Below are 17691 nucleotides of genomic sequence, written 5' to 3' on the forward strand. Positions count from 1 at the left end.
GTGAGAATAGCCCGGACCGAACTCCAGGCACGTTTCGCTGACAGAGAACGCTTGCAGGTCACCTACCCTCTTGATGGAAGTGAGCGCAGTCAGGAGGGCAGTCTTCAAGGAGAGTGCCTTAAGCTCGGCTGACTGCAAAGCTCAAAGGGGGCTCTCTGTAGACCCTGAAAAACTACAGAGGTCCGATGAGGGAACGAGATGCAGCCTGGAGGGATTCAGCCTCCTGACACCTCTTAGGAACCTGATGATCAGATCATGCTTCCCTAAGGACTTACCGTCGACTGCGTCGTGGTGTGCTGCTATGGCAGCAACGTACACCTTCAAGGTGGAAGGGGACAGCCTCCCTTCCAACCTCTCTTGCAGGAAGGAAAGCACTGATCTGACTGCGCATCTCTGGGGGTCTTCCCAATTGGAAGAACACCACTTAGCGAACAGACGCCACTTAAAGGTGTACAGGCACCTCGTAGAGGGAGCCCTAGCCTGAGTGAACGTGTCTACCATCGCAGGTGGGAGACAGCTTGGGTCTTCCACGTCCCGTCCAGGGGCTAGACATGGAGATTCCAGAGGTCTGGGCACGGTTGCCGGATGGCGCCCCTTCCCTGAGAAAGAAGGTCCTTCCTCAGGGGAATTTGCCCGGGGGGAGCTGTCACGAGGAGCATGAGGTCCGAGCACCATGTCTGGGCGGGCCATTAGGGTGCTTACCAGGACGACCTTCTCCTCATCCTCCCTGACCTTGCACAGGGTCTGTGCAAGCAGGCTCGCTGGGGGAAAACGCATATTTGCGAATGCCAGGGGACCAGCTGTGTGCCAGCGCGTCTATGCTGAGGAAGGCCTCGGTCAGGGCGTACCAGAGCGGGCAGTGGGGAGGATTCTTGGGAGGCGAACAGGTGCACCTGTGCCTGTCGAATCAACTCCAAATCAGCTGGACCACCTGAAGGTGGAGTCTCCACTCTCCCTTGAGGGTAACCTGTTGTGACGGCGCATCCGCCGAAGTGTTGAGGTTGCCCGGGATGTGAGTGGCTTGCAGCGACTTGGTGCTGCTGACTACGTTGGAGGAGACGGCGGGCGAGTTGTGACATACAGCGGGAGCGCAGACCGCCTTGGCGGTTGACATATGCTACCGCTGCTGTGCTGTCTGTCCGAACTAGCACGTGCTTGCCCTGGATCAACGGCCGGAACCTCTGCAGGGTGAGCAGAATTGCCAGTAACTCGAGGCAGTTGATGTGCCAACGCAGCCGCGGACCCGTACAGAGGCCGGTGGCTGCGTGCCCGTTGCCAACAGCGCCCCAGCCCATTTTGGAGGTGTCTGTCATGACCACGACGTGCCTGGAGACCAGTTCTAGGGGAACACCTGCTCGTAGAAACGAGAGGTCGGTCCAAGGGCTGAAAAGACGGTGACAGACCGACGTAATGGCCACGCGGTGTGTCCCGTGGCGCCATGCCCATCTCGGGACTCGAGTCTGGAGCCAGTGCTGAAGCGGCCTCATATGCATCAACCCGAGCAGGGTGGCCACCGCCGAGGATGCCATATGCCCCAGGAGCCTCTGAAAAAGTTTCAGTGGAAACGCTGTTTTCTGTTTGAACGCCTTCAAACAGGCCAGCACCGACTGGGCACGCTCGTTCGTAAGGTGCGCCGTCAAGGAGACTGAGTCCAACTCCAAACCGAGAAAAGAGATGCTCTGAACCGGAAGGAGCTTGCTCTTTTCCCAGTTGACCCGAAGCCCTAGTCGGCTGAGGTGTGAGAGCACCAGATCCCTGTGTACGCATAACACGTCTCGAGAGTGAGCTAAGATTAGCCAGTCATCAAGATAGTTGAGAATGTGAATGCCCACATCCCTTAACGGGGCAAGGGCAGCCTCTGCGATCTTCATAAAGACGCGAGGGGACAGGGACAGGCCGAAAGGGAGGACTTGTACTGATACGCCTGACCCTCGAACGCAAACCGCAGGAAGGGTCTGTGTTGAGGAAGGATCGAGACGTGAAAGTACGCATCCTTCGGGTCTACCGCCGCGAACCAATCTTGATGCCGGACACTCGCTAGAATGCATCTTTGCGTCAGCATCTTGAACGGGAGTCTGTGTAAAGCCCGGTTCAGTACTCGCATGTCCAAGATTGGCCGCAACCCACCGCCTTTTTTCGGTACAATGAAGTAGGGGCTGTTAAACCCTTTCTTCATCTCGGCTGGAGGGACAGGTTCTATCGCGTCCTTCCGTAGGAGGGTAGCGATCTCCGCGCAAGGTAGCAGCGTTTTCGTCTTTCACCAAGGTGAAGTGGACACCGCTGAACCTGGGTGGATGCCCGGTGAAGTGAATTGCGCAGCCGAGTCGGACGGTCCGGACCAGCCCTCGTGACGGACTGGAAGGCGCAAGCCATGCGTCCAAGTTCCGCGCAAGGGGGACCAAAGGGACAACATCATCGGATGTACCAGCGGGGCGGAGCTCGAGGTGCCACACCACGTCATGGCCGTGCTGAGTCCGAGGACATCGAAGCACTTACCTGGATCCTTGTGACCACCCCCGGAACAGCCTGGGACGGGGAAGGAAGAGGCCTGTCCTCATGACCCGTGGAGACTGTCACATCGGGGGCGGATTTGTGCCACAGCTGGGTGCTCAGGGCGGGAGACCGCCGCTGGAGCACCAACCTGCCAAATGGAGTGGTGGACGGTGGTTGTGATGCCAGCTGTACACACTGGATACGTGACCCAGGGTACAAGGAAACCACTCTTGCTGAGCTCTTGAGTACTGCAGCCACTTGGGAATGCAGCGCAATTAAATGCAAAAGGTAACAAAAATATGAAGATCTGCTTACCAGCTCCAGAGCAGCGGGTTTCGTTGTCCCTGGGTCGCCCGTCTCAAGGGCGCTTTGAAGACTTTCACGGGTTCTGGGCGGCCGCGAGACGGGCGGCGTCTGCTTCCTGCGGTGGGCTCCACGCCAGGGCCAGGCCGAAGGGGTGGGCTGCAGCGGAGCCGGTGCAGTCACCGCAGGGGGACGCCCTTGGCGATGAGTAGATGGGGTGCGGGATCTTGAGCCGCGCCGGGGCAGGATATGCCAGCTAGCATCAATCTACTGCTCTACCATCGAGAACTGCTGGGCAAAGTCCTCGATGGTGTCGCCGAAATAGGCCCGCCTGGGAAATGGGGGCAGCAAGGAATCGTGTCTTGTCGGCCTCACCCATCTCGACCAGGTTGAGCCAAAGGTGGCACTCCTGGACCACTAGTGTGCCATCGTCCGCCTGAGAGACTGCGCTGTGACCTCCGTCGCCCGGAGAGCGAGGTCGGTCGCCGAGCGCAGTTTCTGCATCAATCCCGGGGTGGAACTACCCTCGTGCAGTTCCTTTAGCGCCTTGGCGGACTTGCAGGAGAGCCATGGCGTGCAGGGCAGAGGCGGCTTGTCCAGCGGTACTGTAGGCCTTGGCCGTCAGAGATGACATAAACCTACAGGCCTTGGACGGGGACTTTGGGCACCCGCACCAGGTGGCGGTGCTCTGCGGGCGTAGGCGCACCGCGAGCGCCTTTATCCACCAGGGGATTGCCGAATAACCCTTGGCCGCCCCACCATCGAGGGTAGTGAGAGCGGGGAAGCTGAAAAGATTGGGACCGGGCAGTAAAAAGTGCCTCCCATGACCTTGTCAGCTCTTCATGCACTTCCGGGAAGAAAGGAACGGGGCGGGGCATGGCTTTGAGCGGCGCCGCGAGCCCAGGAACCAATCACCGAGCCGCGAGGGTTCAGGGAAGAGCGGTGAAATCCACTCCAAACGACGCTCGCGGCTGCCCGGGAAAGCATGTCGTCATCTCCGCATCAGCCTGTGACTGGGCGATTGACCCTGAAGGGAGGAGCCCAGCTGAGGCTTCCGACTGGACGAGCCTGCTCTCCGATGCTGCGCTCGAGAGCTCATCACTTTCGCGGGCTCCGAATAAGAGGTCGAACTCGCCGTGAGACGAGCCGGCGGACTCATCCCGGAAGCCCGATCGGGGCAGACGAGCGTGCTGGGGAATGGGAGGTCCGCGGGGGGATATCCGGCGGAGGCGGTCCCATTGGGGTCCCCAAATCGCCCCCAGTGCTAGCCGCGCTGGCCTCAAACCCGTGGGTAAAAGGACCGAGGCGGGAGCCTCTGGGGTGGCTCGCTTTTTTACAAAGGCGAGCCGCGACCGCAACGTTGCCATGGACATATTCTCGCAATGAGAACATGACCATCCACGAACGCTGTCTCCACGTGAGCAGTGCCCAGACGCGAAAGACAATGATCGTGACCGTTAGAAGACAAGAGATAATGAGCACAACCAGAAATAACACACAATCGGAAAAGCATCTTTAAAAAGACGCGTCTTTAAAAAGACATTCCGTGTGTGCACTCTTTTAGAGAAATATATACTCTTTTAGAGGGGAAAAATGCTCTTTCAGAAAATATACTCTAGTTTTTCTGCCGAAGCGCCCAGGGGCATTCTCTGCAGTGCACCAGTGCAGAGGAGGGAGAAGCCGCTGAAATGCGCCGTCAGATCCAGCAGAGGTGAATGAACAGTAGTATTCAGCTCAGTGAGCATGACCGTTCGGCTCCGAAGAGAAAATCTGAATGAGTGGTTGCATACCAGCTCCTTTTATACCCGTATGTTCGGGGGAGTGGCATGCAAATACCACTCGCCAATTTTCATTGGCCTTTTATCAAAGACCAGAGGTGTCTCGGGCTCCCAAGAGTGACCCCTAGTGTCACTACATCAAAACCAACTTCGAGTGAGTGACAGATAGGAAACAGAATACGGCCCGGGTGATATTTATACCGTAGCAAGGGCAAAAAATGAGATTTTTTATTTATATCTGATGGCGTCATATTAAGCATTATTAGTTCAAAAGACTTAAACTTATTCCCTTTCCTCTGAGTAACACCAAAAACTTCACTGTAAATTGAAGCAACACCTCCTCCTTGTCCCTTCAGACGAGGCTCATATTCATAACAATAACCTGGGGGAGTAGATTCATTTAAACTAATATATTCATCCGGTTTAAGCCAGGTTTCAGTCAAACAGAGCACATCTAAACTATGATTTGTAATAATTTCATTTACAATTAGTGCTTTGGTTGAAAGAGATCTAATGTTTAGTAGCCCTACCTTTATATGTTTATCTTCCTTTTTTTTTCTTTCTTTTTTTTTTAAAGTTTGACCTTAATCTAATTTTTTCTAAATGATTTAGTGAGGGGTTTGTATATATTCTTTTTTTTGGGGGGGGGGGGGTTTCCCCTTTTTCACCCAATTTGGAATGCCCAATTCCCAATGTGCTTTTAAGTCCTCGTGGTCGCGTAGTGATTCGCCTCAATCTGGGTGGTGGAGGACGAATCCCAAATGCCTCCGTGTCTGAGACCGTCAATCCGCACATCTTATCACGTGGTTTGTTGAACGCATTGCTACGGAGACATAGCGCATGTGGAGGCTTCATGCCATCCACCGTGGCATCCATGCTCAACTCACCACGTGCCCCACTGAGAGCGAACCACATTATAGCGACCACGAGGAGGTTACCCCATGTGACTCTACCCTCCCTAGCAACCGGGCCAATCTGGTTGCTCAGGAGACCTGGCTGGAGTCACTCAGCACACCCTGGGATTTGAACTAGCGAACTAGCGAACTCCAGGAGTGAAAGCCAGTGTCTTTTACCACTGAGCTACCCAGGCCCCCCTAGGGAGGGGTTTGTGTTTGGTAGTTCGGGGAACAGACACAGTCTCTGTATGATATCTAGGTGATACAGTCTCTATGTGTTGTAGTTTATGTGACCTGTGTTATGTATCAAGGAAGCTAGCAGATGTTCGGATTAACCAGTTTGTCTGTTTCCAACCTGGGCCCCATTTAGTTAAATACTATCACTATTAAGACTATGAGCCAAATTACTAGAGAGGAGAGCGGCACCTTCACTGGAGGGATGGAGTCCGTCTCTATTTAGCAGGTCAGGTCTACCCCAAAAACTCCTCCAATTGTCTATAAATTTTATGCTATTCTCCGGAATCCACTCAGAAATCCAGCCATTCAGTGACACTAATCTACTATAAACCTTTTCACCACGACGAGCAGGGAGGGGGCCAGGGCATATTACAGTGTCTGACATCGTTCACACACCTTTTTAACATTATCTTTAGTGATCTACGACTGGTGAAGCCGTACATCGTTAGTGTCGAAATGAATAACAATTTTAGAAAATCTACGTTTAGCATTAGCCAGCACTTGTAAATTTGATCTGATGTCAGATGCCCGAGCCCCCAAAATGCATTTAACAATAGTGGCTGGAGTCTCTATTTCCACGTTCCTTACAATAGAATCACCTATTACTAAGGCTCTTTCAACATGATTCTAAGTGGGTGCATGACTGAGTGGTGAGAATCAATTGGAAACCCTAACAGGAATGGGAGAGTGGTGTCGCTTTGCTGAGCGAGTATGCCACCGAGACGTTTCCCAAACGTACTGCTGCGGGGGCTCTACAGCCGGAACCAAAGTGTGTGTGTGTTGCTTGCTGTACTACCCGCATCCGAAACAGTATCTACCAGCTTTACTTTCTCACTGGCCTCCACTAGCGTTCAGATGCGTGTTTCTAACTCATTAACCTTCTCAGCCTGACTAATTCCTTACATTTATCACATGTAAATCCCTAACTGCTGATGGAAGAAGCTATAGTAAACATGTGGCATGCAATGCAGGAAGAAATAACATGAGCGGATGCCATAACTTATCGCAGTTGTTTGTTGTTGTTTTGGTTGTTCTTGAGCAGCGAGGGTTTGAGATTGATATGGTTCGATGTGGTTCCTGATTAGCAGATGTTTGAGATTGATGCAATAATCCGTGTAAAACACAGAGGAGAAAACGAATGCACGCAGTCGAGACGCAAGATGTAGACAAGTGGAAAAAAGAGAAGAAAGAAACGGGTGCGCGCGGTAAAATACATGCAGTTGAAACAGTAGAAAAGCGGAAAAAATTGAAGCACACGGTAAAATAGCAAAGGATAAAACAATGAATGTATATGAATAAGCAATGCTAAGCAGGCTAGCAAGCTACAAACACAGACTCATGCAGCGTGCCGCTTTTTGTTTTTATTCAGGTTAATATTTATTTTCCTGGAATAATTAGAAAAGCTTAAGTTATACTGCCATTTCATGTACATAAAATAATGAAATATTGCATACAGAAAACGTAGTGCCTTATTCACACACCACCACACTCAATAACTTTGTTTTATTTACTGTAACAATATTTTAAAATCTACAATGTTAGAACAGGAGTGAATCAGTGGCCAATTGAAAAATGAGGCTCTGTGTTTTCCCACTGGTCAAAGTTGTGACCTTTACATGTTTGCTTGTCCTGTGAGCATGATTTATGTGTCCCAGAGCAAATTTACTATTAAATAGATAAATGAATCATAGACCCTTAAACATTATACTGTATGTACCAAATATGGTAGTTGTTGTATGTGTATTATGGCAGGTTTTACTTGCTTCCTTTTGTTTTGACACATCATCTTTCACAGGGGCACAGTGGAATTAGATGGCTCTGTTCATGTGACTATTTGCAGCAGCCATGTAAAAATGTTCCCATGAAATCGTGACAGTCTGCACTGTCATTTGCAGTTGCCAACTCTGTGTACTGTACATCAACAACTGTTTGTAGACCATTCAAATTTCAAACAAAAATTCAGTAAAGAATGTAACCGGTGGGATTAAATGTGTTAACAGTAAGGTCTGATACCTGTCAAAAACATGTCAGTTCAAGAAAAGGGAGTTTTATAGGACATTTTTAGATGCTTTATTTAGCTGTCTGAAGCATTGTGGGGTTATTCCTCTGGGGTTCATTATGGTGCTGTGATTTTCTAGCAGATGCAGGGGCTCTCTTGAGATTTGCTTTGGCAGGCTTTGGGTAAAAAAAGTGCCTTTTTGCTCACATTTTCCCCACTCTTTTAATGAGGCTAAGATCTCTGCCATAAATATGTCCCTTATGCAGTAAGTGGCCCTTCATTTTGAGAATCTATCTATGTTTGTACCTTTTATCAGTTTTAATTATAATGATTCATTCAGTGCTGGTCTAAAAAGCTATACTCCACAAATGATCCAATAGGAATGAAAATATAGTGGACCCTGCTGGGAGGACACTCTGGATATCTGTTGGTCCTTATGGCCTTCAAACACTACTCTGATGTTATGGATCCTTTTTCTCATCACTGCAGAAACTAAAGTCAGCCTTTGTACACTCATTCACTCTTACTGTTTACATGCATACTTTTCAAAGCCTTGCTTTTGTTTCCAGGAACAAAACAGAAAACCTTCAAGGTCTCCACAATTTGTTGGGATGAATTAAAGACTTCTTAGCCTACAGAAATCACATTACACAATACATCTAACTAGATTTTTAAATGTTTTTGAAGAAAATATGAGTGTTGCTTGGCCATGAAAACTTGCTAGTACAGTACGATGATAGTGTGTGGTGGGTGGTTGCCAGGTGCAGTTGCTAAGGTGTCCTGAGTGATGTTTAGCATGTTGTTATGTATGCTATAGTGTTCTGAGTGGTTGCTAGGGCATCACTAGGTTGCTATAGCCAAGTCATTATGATATTCTGGTCTCTAGATATGGCTTAGGTCCATCCTGAAATATAAGTTTATGAAAATGTTTCAATGTTTCAGGCAAACATGGTATTTCTGATTTCTTAGTAAAGTACTAGCACTCCTTTCCTCTGCAAGCCACACAATTTGAGGAATAATTCATGGTCATAGCACAAATGTGCTGGCTGCATGAGTTTAGTGCTGAAGTTGAGCAATAGTAATAGTGATGCTTGCTTAGCAAACACCACTAATAATATTAACATTTGTTGAGCTTATTGTCACACCACAGTTGATAATTATTCCTGCTACTGCAAAGTTGGACAAGTAAAGGACATCTTCATTTGATGCATTGAATATAAAAATAGCTGAAAAGATTTAAAAGATAGCTGAGAACACCTGCAGTATATAAACTGACTGTGACATATTTAAATGATTTGTGTGAGGACTTGCCACAAGCTTGTCAAGGAAGAACTGTGGGATCTTTGTCATTTTTATGGTCAGTACAAATAAGCAAATCTGCAGAATGCAAATCAGCCTCACTAGGCTAAAGCTGGAAACTTGAGAAAGTCTGCAAGAAAACAACTTCTACAAATGTGCTGTGGTGTACTTTTGCATTAATCCTCAGTTGTGTTGACTCCGTATTTTGCCATTTTTAAATAGATAAAAGTAGGATGTGTGATTTTGAAACAAGAACAGACAGTTGTCTTTTGACAAATGCTGTGTCACGTGTCTGCAAGAATGAATAGTGAGGGTTTTCAGTTTTTCGTATTTATGTATTGTAAATATAGTGTACTTTGTAATATGAATAGCTTTCAGGCATAGTTTTAGTAGCTTCTTCAAAAATGTTATCAATGTTGGCCATTTCGACTTTAAGTTTTGTTTTGGATGTGTTTGACATTTCAAAGTTGCTTCTGGCACAAAAACAATGCCATGAACCGAGAAAAAAATCAAAGAGGCCTTAGTTGGGTCATTCCTGATATGCAGTATCTTTAAAACACAAGAATATTTATGTGTTGTAATTTTAGGAAGGGTATACCAGACATAGAAAGAGAAGCTATCCTCAGCAAATGAGTCAGTAAGAATAAAAAATATACTGGACACCGCTGGGAGGACACTTTGGATATCTGTTGTACCTTATGGTCTTCAAACACCCTTTTGATGTCATGGCAAGAATGGGTGGAACAGGATGGAAATACAGACGTGAAGTTAGCCATCGCTCAGTGAGGTATTGAGAGATACCTTACTGAACCTTAGAGTTAATTTAGATTTTTTTTAACCATCTTTTGAAAATTCTGTATTATCATACTCATTTCTTTAATTTGATCAAACATAATAGAATGTTTTAGAGTGAGACAAACCAACAAATACCACAAAAGATCATACAATTCATAAAACTAATTGCTAACATTTGTATTGTTGTTTTCCAAAAGTTGATAGCAATATTCCCAAGATAACATATTTTGTTTGAAATATTTTGATTAGAGACGGGAAGAAAATTAAGAAAAACTTGGAATATTTCTTAATAAATCAACTGTTTTTCATTTTAGATATGTCAAAAATGACATCATCTACTTGAACCAAAGTGAAATTATTTCAAATTTCACATTTGTTAGATCTTCCTGCATTTGGCTGACCAGATGTTGGGTGGCTCGTCTAAGTTCTGTTGGGTGAGTTCTTCTAATACATAAAGAAAAGTAAACCAGACCAAGTGCTTGTGTGGAAAATAGCTTATTAAGGAAAATCATCGTGAAGCATAGCTCTTCTGAATCTTAACCCAAAGTTCTGTCTGTTACAGAACTTTATACCTGGTAACAAATGGGTGTTAAACAAAACAGTACAGTTAGGACCTCCCCATGGAGGGCCCACAATATACAAGATATCCAGATATTCCCATTACACTAGACATCTTACATGTCCCTTTCATGAGAAACCCCATCAAATGGTTCAAAACAAATCAGAAACAGTATCAGAATGAGCTTTTTATTTTTTTTTATTTTTTTTTTATTTATTTTTTTAACAAGTATGCTTACACACACAAGGAGTTTGTCTTGGTGACAGAGGTTTCCAGTGCACAGAGAAAACAACAACAAGACAAAGATAACAAAATAAAATAAAAAATAAGTTAACAAAATATATAGAGAGAAACACACAATAAGACAAAAAATAATGTATTTACAAATATGTTATATATTTACAGATATACAGTTTTGTGCAAAAGAATGTAATGGTAGAAGAGATAGGGTATAGAGGTAGGGTATTAAATAAATACTATATACATTGTCAAGAAAAAGTATGTGAACCCTTTAGAATTACCTGGTTTTGTGCATTAATTGGTCATAAAATGTGTTCTCATCTTCATCAAAGTCACAAGTACTGTATAGACAAACACAATGTGCTTAAGCTAACAACACACAAACACTTATGGTCTTTCATTTCTTTATTGAACACATACTATTAAATATTCACAATGCTGTGGAAAAAGTAAGTGAACCCTTAGGTTTAATAACTGGTCGATCCACCTTTGGCAGCAATAACCTCAACCAAGCGTTTCCGGTAGCTGCGGATTAGACTTGCAAAATGTTCAGAAGGAATTTTGGGCCATTCTTCCTTACAGAACTGCTTCAGCTCAGCCATATTCCTAGGATGTCTGGTGTGAACTACTCTCTTGAGGACAATCCACAGCATCTCTGTTGCGTTAAAGTCTGGGCTCTGACTGAGCCACTCCAAAAGGTGAATTTTATTTTTTTTATTTTTTTTTAAGCCATTCTGTAGTGGATTTACTTCGATGTTTAGGGTCATTGTCCTGCTGCATCACCCAACTTTTTCTGCCCTGCTGCTGGCACACAGCCACCCTGACATTATCCAGCGGGATATCTTGATAAACTTTGGAATGTGTTTTTCCCTCTATGATAGTAAGCGGTCCAGGACCCAAGCAGCAAAGCAACCCCAAATCATGATGCTCCCTCCACCGTACTTCACTGTTGGTATGATGTTTTCATGTTGGTATGCAGTGCCTTTTTTACGCCATACGTACTGCTGCATGTTCTTCCCAAACAATTCAACCTTAGTTTCATCAGTCCACAAAACATTTTCCCAGTAGCATTGTGGAGTGTTAAGGAGGTCTTTGGCAAACTTCAGGTGTGCAGCAATGTTTTTGTTGGAAAGCTCCGAATTCCTTTGTGGTGTCCTGTCATGGACATTAAGCCTGTTTAATGATTTTCATATAACAGACTCATGAACAGAAATGTTAACCAGTTCCAATGATTCGTTCAAGTCTTTAACTGTAACTTTAGGGTTCTTTTTTACCTCATTGAGCATTCTGTGTTGTGCCTTTTGAATCATATTGTCTGGAAGGCCACTTCTAGGGAGAGTAGCCACAGTACTAAATCATCTCCATTCACAGACAATTTGTCTAACTGTGGATAGATGATTATCTAAGCTCTTTGAGATAACTTTGTAACCCTTTCCAGCTTTATGCAAAAACAAAAAAAACAAAAAAACAAAACAAAACAAAAAAAAAATTCTTGATTGTAGGTCTTCTGATATGATCTCTTTTTTTGCGAGGCATGGTCCATGTCAGTTGATGCTTCTAATGAACAGAAAACTCAAATGTGTGTGTTATTAGTTTAAAAGGATTATTATTTATATATATATATATATTCATTATTTTAACTTGGATGAAGATCAAACCAGATTTTAAGACAAATTTATACATAAAGGCAGGTAATTCCAAAGGGTTCACATACTTTTTCTTGCCACTATGTGTTATAATATATATATGGGCTGTCAATCAATTACATTTTTTAATCGTATTAAATAATTGGTATATATAATATGTAAATACAGTATACTGTAAATATGAGTGAATTGTTATTGCACATGATTATATTGCACAGTGGTGAGTCCCTGGGGGCAGTTTTAACTGTCCAACTGTTATTATGATTGCATAAGTCTTTTGGTACACAGCTTTACAAACATGGATATATATATATATATATATATATATATATATATATATATATATATATATATATATATATATATGACTGTGTCACATCCATCGATTAACTATTTACCTCTATAGCTATCCAATTCTTTCTCTTAGGTGTGATTATAGTCTTCCAGTAAAGAGGCAGAGGATGAGACTTTTAAATGGAGACTCTGAAATAAAAATTCATGTTTTTTGTTTTTTAAATGAGGCCTTATCACAGTGGTGTAATAGGAGAAAATAGCTGTTAATAATACTAGTCTATCTGCGTTGTTTGTTACAGACATAATCATTTTAACAATCTTCCTATTCTGTTCCAATAGAGCATCATAGCTATGATGTTTTGAAAATATGTTTTGAAATAAACAAATTCCATTCATTTTCTCCACAGGGAAATTAATTTTTAACAATAACACAATACTATGTGTATATGCTTTTGTAGAAGCCATAAGTCAGTGGGATTTCAACTTAATTTAAATTGCTGAATTCTTGGTGAAAAATTACACTACCCATAATCATCAAGAAAGATCCACCAATCAGAGACATCACTGTTACTGCTGTTGCCATAAGATCTCAGCAGTGATGCCCACTCCCATAAAGCATTGCAAATAATGTTGCATCTTTTTTTAACAATGAAGACTTTGTTGTTTTGATCTTGCAGTTTAACCTTTTTTTTTTTTTTCTTAGTCATACTACCATGTCCATGCACAGACCATAGCTTCTTAATGCTATGGGAAAATGGGTAAAAACAATACATCTCTTGGAATTGTATTATATTTCAAGATCATATCTTTCACAGAGGAAAAAAAATGAAGATGTGCCCACTCAGAGGAAACAGTTTAACACAATAGTCTGACCCTGAATTGATATAGAGTCAGTCCGGGTGATAGAGAGAAAGAATATTTTCTGAAATAGGATTTCCAAAATGGAATGATTGCAGGATTGAGGAAATATTTGGAATGATTTTAAGTGTTTTAGAAAGCTCATAGTGAACTTTCTGCTTAGCTCACATTTGTTTTATTTTGTAGTGCAGCTTTCAAAAAATTTATGTTCTAAACGTATTTTTCCTCATGACTCATGTCAGACCTTCAACACACCTCTCAACACAAGCAACATGCACCACTTTGACATCCACATGAAAAGCGTTGAAGAGATCATCATGGAAAGGCAACTTTATGAGCTAATCTAATCTCGATACTGACACTCTGACATTCATTTTTTTTCTCTCTCTCTCTCGCTCAACGTTATTATATGCAGTGATTGTTTTGTTAAACAATTTAAAGGGGAATGGTTGGGTCAAACATTTATCTGTGTGCAAACTGTACGTCATTAGATAAAGTTGTAATACTCCAACAACGTTTATTCCAAAAATGTGTACATATGGAGAAATATTGATGGTTTTCATTTTATTAAACATTTCTTTAGAAAAATTTTTCATTCTTGTCCCTTTTCCACTAAATTATGCAATCTGAAACAAAAGTGCAATAATCTCATACAGCATGTGTCAGTTGCAGTACATACATCCAGAATTGAGGAGGCAGCTGTTATGATTTGTCATGCCAAATATGAACATAAGAATAAGTTATTGCATCATGCATACCTCAGAGGCCACATGATAGAGACTTCTGCATGCTATGCTGTATTACAAAATTATCATTATAACCTTCATATAAAGCATAAAAATAAAATGTTGACTGATGGAACATGAAGTAAATATTTAAATGATTAAGGAAATGTATGTTTTTTTAAGCAGTCTTACATTGTTATATGTTTATCATAGAAAAGCATTATAGAACACTGTCACACTGCATATATCTATAAATAATATGCTTTCTGCCTCATTCTGTGAATGCAATCCACATTAGATCAGGAAAAAAAAAAAAAGCTGTTTTCAGTGGTACTCGATGATTATTAAAAAGTGATAAATATGCAGTAGATAATGTGTAATTTATAATGTGTACATTCTGCATTCATGGCATTTATTCAATGCTCAATGCTACATGTGGCTACGCACCTGTTAACTTTTATTATTGTTTTTTATGATTAATTTTTTTGAAAGAATCCACATAAGACCATGAAAAATGCTTTCTTTATCTCTAGCTCAGTGGTGTGTCCAGACTTCTTTGACTGGGGTGGCCCATGTGGGGCACAGACTCATTCAAGGGTGGCATGAAGTGTAATTCAACATCCCTGATATTAATAATACTAATACTACTAAAAAATGTATATTTTTAGGAATTTTTAATAGTCAAATGTTACTTTGCTACATAATTGATTAACTGTTATTACATGTTAATACTGCAAAACACATAAGACACCAAATAGCATTTAATTTTTGAATTTTGTATTTTTTCAGTATAATGATTTTTTTATGCATATAGTGTGTCTTTAAACTGCATAATTGTTATGGACACTGCTAATATGAACATGGTAGTTCTGTGCAATTTTGTGTCGTTTTGTAGTTGGAGAGATAACGTAACCGTGGCATGACATAATACCATCAAGTAAGCTTTTGTTTTATTTTGAGTAAATAAAGAATATATTGAAGATATTTCTTAATCTTATCATAGGCCTACACGTAAAGAATGTGCATGGATTTCAGTTTTGTTTAGGCTATTCAATTTAGCCATATACTTGGACTGCCAATGGTAATTGGATTATTTAATTAAACAATGCTTTAAAAACAACTTATTTAATTAGATATTAAAACTTTTTTCCTGATCTCCAAAAAAAATGTAACAAAAAATTATTTAAATTTATAAAATAAAAATAAATAATAATAATAATAATAATAATTTAGCATTTTTTCTTATGAGACATAGGTCTGCTATGAATTAGGACTGAATGCATACCATTATGAAAGGAAATGAATATAGGCTATATTAAGACTCAAATTTCTGCTAATTAAAAATTGATAGGTGTATTAATTTTATTTTAACTCCAACACATGATTATGATAAAGAACCTAAAGTTTACAAGTTTCCTGGCAATGTGGCATTGTATCTTTTTTAAAGATTTCTAAAATTTGTTTGAGGCAGATAGTTTTAAGTAAACTAGATATCTCTGCATGTTTAAAAGAAAATACTTATGATGCACACATCGATGTTATACACACCCCAAAACATTACGTGGGAAAGTAGTCAGACATTTCTTATCTAAATGAATGAATGGTTCTCGGCTAGAATAAGATTATGAAATATTCAGAAGATTACAGCATTACAGTTTTTGTCTAGTTGGGATAGTAGAGAGTACTGGCTTGTTCACATCAAGAACTGGTGACGGGACATAGAGGTGCATTACCGCGGAGCTCCCGGAGGTTGTTTCTTGTGGTATGGGATTAAATTTCTGAGTTGAAGGCGGGAGTGGATAGTGACAGGGCCACCCCATGCCCCCCATCTGGACACGCCCCTGCTCTTGCTCTCTCACAGTCACACACCATCTTTTCTACTCCCAAAAATTATTTAGTAACTGAGGCTGTTTCTATGCAGCATGCTTAAGCAGTGGCATAAGAAAGTAGATCCATACACAAAGCGTTATTAAAGGTGCAGTAAGCAATTTTTTTCATGGAAAGGTATGCAAAAAAAATGTCCTACTCCCTGAAAGATATTAATGAAATAAGTGTCGTGAGATATCTCACCAGTCTCTGTGACAGCACCAGACTTTGTAAACATCAAACAAAAATGTGTCCGCGGGCCGCGGTCTCTGACTCTTTCTGCCTGTCAATCATTTTTCGTGTTCTCATAATGTTGTAGTTGCAGCGAATTATTTAAGCTTAAAGCCATATTAATCAGAATCAGAATCAGCTTTATTGCCAAGTATGCTTACACATACAAGGAATTTGTCTTGGTGACAGGAGCTTCCAGTGTACAACAATACAAAAACAATACAAAAACAGCAGCAAGACATAGATAATAATAAAAAATAAAAAATAATTATACACACACAGACACACACACACATACATACATACACACATACACATACATAGTGCAAATCTAATACAAATCTGTTATCTGTTATGTACAGTGCAAAATACAAATCTGTTATTTACAGTGCAAATGTTTTTTTTTTTTTTTTTTCTCAGAGGAATGAAATGGCAGAAGAGGTTGGATGTGTTGGATAAATATAAAAAAGACTAAACTGTGTATTGCAAATAGTTATTGCTCAATGGGCAATTTAGCTGTTCATGAGATGGATAGCCTGAGGGAAAAAACTGTTCCTGTGCCTGACGGTTCTGGTGCTCAGAGATCTGAAGCGTCGACCAGAAGGCATCAGTTAAAAAAGGTAATGGGCAGGGTGAGTGGGGTCCAGAGTGATTTTTCCAGCCTTTTTCCTCACTCTGGAAGTGTATAGTTCTTGAAGAGGGGGGGGGCAACCAATAATCCTCTAAGCAGTCCGAATTGTCCTTTGTAGTCTTCTGATGTCTGATTTCGTAGCTGAACCAAACCAGACAGTTATTGAAGTGCAGAGGACAGACTCAATGACCACTGAGTAGAACTGTATCAGCAGCGCCTGTGGCAGGTTGAACTTCCTCAGCTGGCGAAGGAAGAACAAACTCTGCTGGGCCTTTTCACAATGGAGTCAATGTGTGTCTCCCACTTCAGGTCCTGTGAGATGGTAGTGCCCAGGAACCTGAATGACTCCACTGCTGCCACAGTGCTGTTTAGAATGGTGAGGGGGGTCAGTGTTGGGGTGTTCCTTCTAAAGTCCACAGTCATCTCCACCGTTCTGAGCGTGTTCAGCTCAAGGTTGTTTTGACTGCACCAGACAACCAGCTGTTCAACCTCCCTTCTGTATGCAGACTCATCGTCATCTCGGATGAGGCCGATGACAGAGGTGTCATCTGCAAACTTCAGGAGCTTGTCGGAGGGGTCCTTAGCGATGCAGTCATTGGTGTAGAGGGAGAAGAGTAGTGGGAAGAGCACACATCCCTGGGGGGCACCAGTGCTGATTGTACAGGTGCTGGAAGTGAGTTTCCCCTGTCTCACAAGCTGCTGCCTGTCCATCAGAAAGCTGGTGAACCACTGACAGATAGACATGGGAATAGAGAGTTGGTGTAGTTTATTCTGGAGTATAGCTGGGATGATGGTGTTGAAAGCCGAACTGAAGTCCACATTATGCCATGATACTAATAAC

The sequence above is a fragment of the Myxocyprinus asiaticus genome, chromosome 35, assembly GCF_019703515.2.
Source record: "Myxocyprinus asiaticus isolate MX2 ecotype Aquarium Trade chromosome 35, UBuf_Myxa_2, whole genome shotgun sequence".
Lineage (NCBI taxonomy): Eukaryota > Metazoa > Chordata > Actinopteri > Cypriniformes > Catostomidae > Myxocyprinus > Myxocyprinus asiaticus.